Raw genomic sequence first — 5505 nt, 5'->3', positions numbered from 1 at the left:
TTTTTTTTTTTTTTTTTTTTTTTACATTACATTTGTTCTTCAAATTCTCCATCATCAAGATTCCTTTTTATTAGAAACCGTTCATTTGGAACAGAACTTGTAGAAGCCAGACGGAAACCGAACTACTTCTATTACCGACACAAAAAAGTGACGTCAGCTGGTGAAAACAGAAGCGATTTTTCTTCAGGTCCGATTTCAGCACCGTTAAGCTTTGTTTCTTCGATGGCAGAAGCTCTGCCTTCTCCCCCTCCGCCGGCTCCTCCGGATTCTTCTTCTCCTCTCTCTGGTTCTTTTTTGCCGGTTCAGTTTCCTCACCTTGTCGATGCAGAGATGTCAGATCTGCCTTCTTCTTCCTCTCTTCCGCAGCCAATTAATACTATTCCCTCTGAGAAAGGAATTCTCGGAGTGGCTCCTTCTTCTCTGGTTGGAGACAATTCGTCTCTTCCTCCCTATCCCGGACAAGCTTCTTCGCCTGGTGTTACCGACTCAGGGTTTAATTGGGCAAAAAATCTTACTTCTTCGGGTAAGATTCCTGTTTGATCGGCTTCGATTTCTATGTCTACAGAAGGTCGCCCTCGGGTTAAAGTTTCAAATTCTGTGTTTGAAAGAGGTGTAAAGCTTCATGAAAATTTCATTGTGGGCATCTTCTATGGAACGGCTCCATCTTATGGGAAGATTTGGGGTGTTTTAAACTTTCTGTGGGGTAAAGATAAAAGAGTCACAATTCATAAACTGACCTGCAATGCTTTTCTATTCCATATCCCCTCTCCATCGTTAAGAAATAGGGTGCTGCAACATGAATTATGGCATGTAGGTGTCTCTCCATTCTTTGTCACGGCTTGGAAGTCAGAATTCAGTTTTAATCCTCCTTCATTAGAGAAAGCGCCAGTTTGGGCATCTATTAAGGATATCCCTTTTGATTTAATCACTCCAGAGGGTTTAAGTATCATTTGTAGGCCGTTGGGGCGAGCAGTGGATCATAAACGTTTCACTAGTGTCAACTCTGCCAAGGTAAAAGTAATTGTAGATCTTATGAAACCTCTTCCATCGGTGTTGGAAATAGAACGAGATGATGGACAGGTCTTGCTTCTTAATGTCTCTTACCCTTGGTTACCTCCTCTTTGTCCTCTTTGCAATGAAATTGGACATAAAGCTTCACTTTGTCCTACTGCTATTAATTCACATATGCAATCTTCTTTGGCTGGAAAAGAGAAGCAAACCCCTAAAGGACCTGGAAATAATGCTTCTTCATCAACTCATGTGGAAAAGCAACAGGTTTGGAAACCCATGTCTGAAGGCCATGTTAAACAAGTTTCAACCCATACTTCAGATTCTATGGTTCATGGAAAAGAGGATTTACCTACTTCCTCTCAGGTTATCAGAGCTCCCTCTGTTTCCGCTCCATCTGGGTTACCCCTTGCTCATGAATGTTCTTCTGTGGACTTGGATGTAGCTTCGACCAATTCTGTTCAGTTGCCTGAATTGGCCACCCCTAGTATTCTCTCCCCGCCTTTACTCTCAGTGGTTCAACCTTCTACTTCCATCAGTAGAGGAAAATGCTTTGGTCTTGGGTGAGATGTCTTCTTCGCTGGTTCTCTATGGTTCTTCTCCCTCTTCAGCCTCCTCCAAAGATGAAATCAAAGAGAAAAAGATATGACCAAATCTCACCTGCTCAAGGTGGCGTTCTCTCCCTGCAAAGAGGGAAGCGTCACACTCCATAATCTGTTTATATGTCAGACAACTTTTTTTGGAATGTGCGAGGTCTTAATGATTTTTCAAAGCATCGACCTCTTTATAACTGGCTTCGTAGTCGTCTTGTCACTTTTGGAGCTTTGTTGGAGACACATGTTAAAGAAGCTAGTAAGGATTTTATTATGTTAGTTCTTGGTTCAGAGTGGTCTCTTTTGTCTAATTACCAGTTCTCGGAGTTAGGAAAGATTTGGATCATTTTCAAAGCGCCGACTAAAGCAACAGTTCTTTTTGTTGACCTTCAGTCAATTACTTGTGAGGTTTCTTTGGAGGATGGGCCAGTTCTTATTTACACAGCGGTTTATGCATCTACCGAGGAAGAGGAAAGGAAAAAGCTTTGGAGCTCACTTCATGATAGATACACATCTCTCTATTTAGCAAACAAGCCGTGGATGATTAATGGGGATTTCAATGAAATTCTTAGTCCAGCAGAAACCTCAAATAATAATACAGTCAGCTCTACAAGAGGTATGCGTATGTTTGGAGACTGTTTAGCTGACTTAGGTCTCTTTGATCTTCCCTTTTGTGGACCTAAATTTTCTTGGACGAACAAAAGATCAGAGATCCGATTGGGAAAAAACTAGATAGATGCTTGGTGAATGGTTGTTGGCTGCTAAGATTCCCTTCTAGTTTTTGTACCTTTCAAGCCCCTGAGTTCTCTGATCATACACCTGGTCATATAAAGATCGTCTTGCCTCCTCCGTCTTATGGTACTAGGCCATTTTTTTTTTTTCGCTTTTAACAAAGCATCCAAGTTTTCTGGATTCTGTTATGGAAGCTTGGACACATGTTGGTATATCAGTTCTTACTCTTAGAGACTTCTGTTTCAAGCTGAAAAAGCCTATAAAAGATTTGATGAAGAACAATTTTAGTGGCTTAGAAAAGAGAGTTGCTGAGGCTCACTCCAAGCTTAATGATCTTCAGTTGTTAGCTTTGAATGTCCCTTCTCAGATCAATATTCAGAATGAAAAATTAGCTTTGGAGGGGTGGTTGCATCTTAGTCTTGCGGAGAAGAGTTTTTACAGACAAAAGTCTCGTCTAAGATGGTTGGGTGAAGGTGACTTTAATAATTCTTTTTTCCATAAGGTTACTACGGCTAGGAATGCTAGAAATGCCATCAAATTTCTGTTGAAACCGGATGGATCTTTCACTTCATCTCTCCAAGAAACTCATGATCTAGCTATCGGCTATTTTGCTGGGATCCTACGTTCAGTTAGAGGCAGATTTTGTCCTGATTTACCTGAGCTTCTTAGTTCTTTAATCCATACAACTTGTTCGATTGAGCAGCAATCTTCTCTCTCCTCTCCTTTCTCTGCTGAAGCTATAAGAGCTTGTCTTCTCAAGTTGCCTCTCAATAAAACACCAGGACCAGATGGATTTCCTGTAGAGTTCTTCAAGGCTACATGGTCTATTATTGGGCAGGAATTAACATTGAGTGTGCTCCAGTTCTTTCATGATTCCTTTATCCCAACTGCCTTAAATTCCACATCTCTTATCCTAGTTCCAAAGAGGCCAGGGGCTGTTGAATTGAAGGACTTCAGACCCATCTCTTGTCTTAATACGGTTTACAAGCTCATATCTCATCTCTTGTTAGACAGATTAAATAGTCTTCTTCCTGACCTTATACTTCCAAACCAAACCGCATTTGTAAAGGACAGGCTTATAATAGAGAATGTCCTTCTTGCTTCAGAAGTTATGCTAGGTTATCATCTTAATTCTGGTGGAGAAAGAATCACACTCAAAGTTGACATCTCAAAAGCTTTTGATTCAGTTAGATGGGACTTTCTTCTTGATTCTCTTCAGGCTTATAAGGTTCCTCTTATTTTCCTTAACTGGATCAGAGCTTGTGTGTGTTCGCCGTCTTTCAGTATTAGTATCAATGGGGTTACTTCAGGCTTCTTTAAAGGAAGGACGGGTCTGCGCCAAGGGGATCCTTTATCCCCAATTCTGTTCGTTATGATAATGAATGTGTTATCCTTAATGTTGAATAAAGCTGCTCTAGAAGGATCTTTCAAGTACCACCCTGGGTGTGAGGACCTTCAGCTTACTCATCTATGCTTTGTGAAACTTGACATTTTTATGGTGGGTGATGATGAATGAGATGATATGATGCGATGATGAACAGGTGGAATGCAAGGAGTTTCAATTTCCCTTATGCTGTTGTAGTATAAGAGATGTCAAACCTAAATGAGTGTTATGCAAGCAATCAGGTTATGAATATTTGTCTAAGTCAAGCCAATTATGTATGATGTTTGTCACTAACAACCTAATGATGAATGTAAAATGCAGAATGTAAAAGCTTATAAAACTAGATGCTAAAAGTAAAGAGAACATGATGATCTAAACAACAATGCAATGAAACAGAAATAGAAACTATAGTAATGCAAGTAATAAACTAATGCAAGGCAAGTAATGAACAGGAAACTAAATGAATGTAACAGAAAAGCAACTAAAATGAAATAGGAATTAAAACAGGACAAACACAAAGCATAAACAAGAATTCTGGGGATGAGCTCGAGCAAGCACTCGATCGAGTACAGGGTCGAGTCAGACAAATGCGAGAAACAGAGCAATGCAAACAAAATAGAGCAAGACAAAAGTAAATCAAACAACGACCAAACAACATGATTTAGACTAAGAAATCAATAGACAAGGAATGTCTTGAGGAGGGATTCATGGGCTGGACTACTGATTAAGGTCATCTAACTTGGTCAACAAATCTCAATCAACTTGAGCTAATCTCCAGACAATGATCTCCTAGAACATGTTAATCCACTCTCATGGCAAAAACAATCAAGCTCATAAATTTCTAGACTTGTTCTCACAAAGCAAAGAACTTATACAAGCAAGCATTAAGCAACAGATCATTTATGTCAAAAATAAAACAAGACATCTAATCTCTTAGCATGCCTAATGATAATCTCTAGATCTAGCCTTATCTTGCAACCTAGACATTGGTGTGATGCTAAGAAGCTTAAAATCAAATCCTACCCTCTCAGTTATAGGATCAGCATAGAGTACATCTAGCCTAGAAGAGATCTATAACAATCAAGCTTGACCTAGCTAAACAAACCTTAACCACAATCCAGCCTAACCCATCCTCAAGATCCTAAGCAACTACTCACAAATGCTAAACATGATGAACAAAGTCACAAACCCAGAAAATAACTAAACTTGCATCATTAGAAAGATAAAGCAGAGATCTACAATATTGAAGAAGGAATCAAACTCGAATTCTTTATACTTTGAGAGTTATTGAACAAACAAGTATGAAGAAATCTCTTGTTTTCTCCTTTAAAAGTAGAACAAAATCTAAGAAATGTAAAAAACAAAAAGCATAAATTCCCAAAAGGGTAAAAACTAAGTTTTTAGATTTTCTCCAAGGTGGCTCTCTGGTGGCTGAAGGGTACAAGGCCCTTTTATAGAAAAAGTAATAGAAGCCCTAAAAATGCTAAGAGACAAAATAACTAGGCGGCTCGGTCAACTTGACCTGGTGCCTGGTCGAGTGACCGGTCGAGTTGGCTCTTCTTGTGCTCCTTCCACTCGGTCGAGTCCTTCTCCGCACACGGTCGAGTGTCTGGTCGAGTGGGCGGTCGAGTGAACTCCAGACCCTTGATTCTTCACCTCTAACTCCCTTGCTTTCTTCTCTTGATAGCTTCACTCCTCTTCAGCATTGCTTCCATGCTCCTTAGGCTCCAAAATCACCTGTTTATGCAAGAAAATATGCAAATGCAATGCAACTATACTCTAATGCAT

Source organism: Camelina sativa, chromosome 13 (assembly GCF_000633955.1).
Source record: "Camelina sativa cultivar DH55 chromosome 13, Cs, whole genome shotgun sequence".
Taxonomy (NCBI): Eukaryota; Viridiplantae; Streptophyta; class Magnoliopsida; order Brassicales; family Brassicaceae; genus Camelina; species Camelina sativa.
This window is presented reverse-complemented; position numbering follows the sequence as displayed.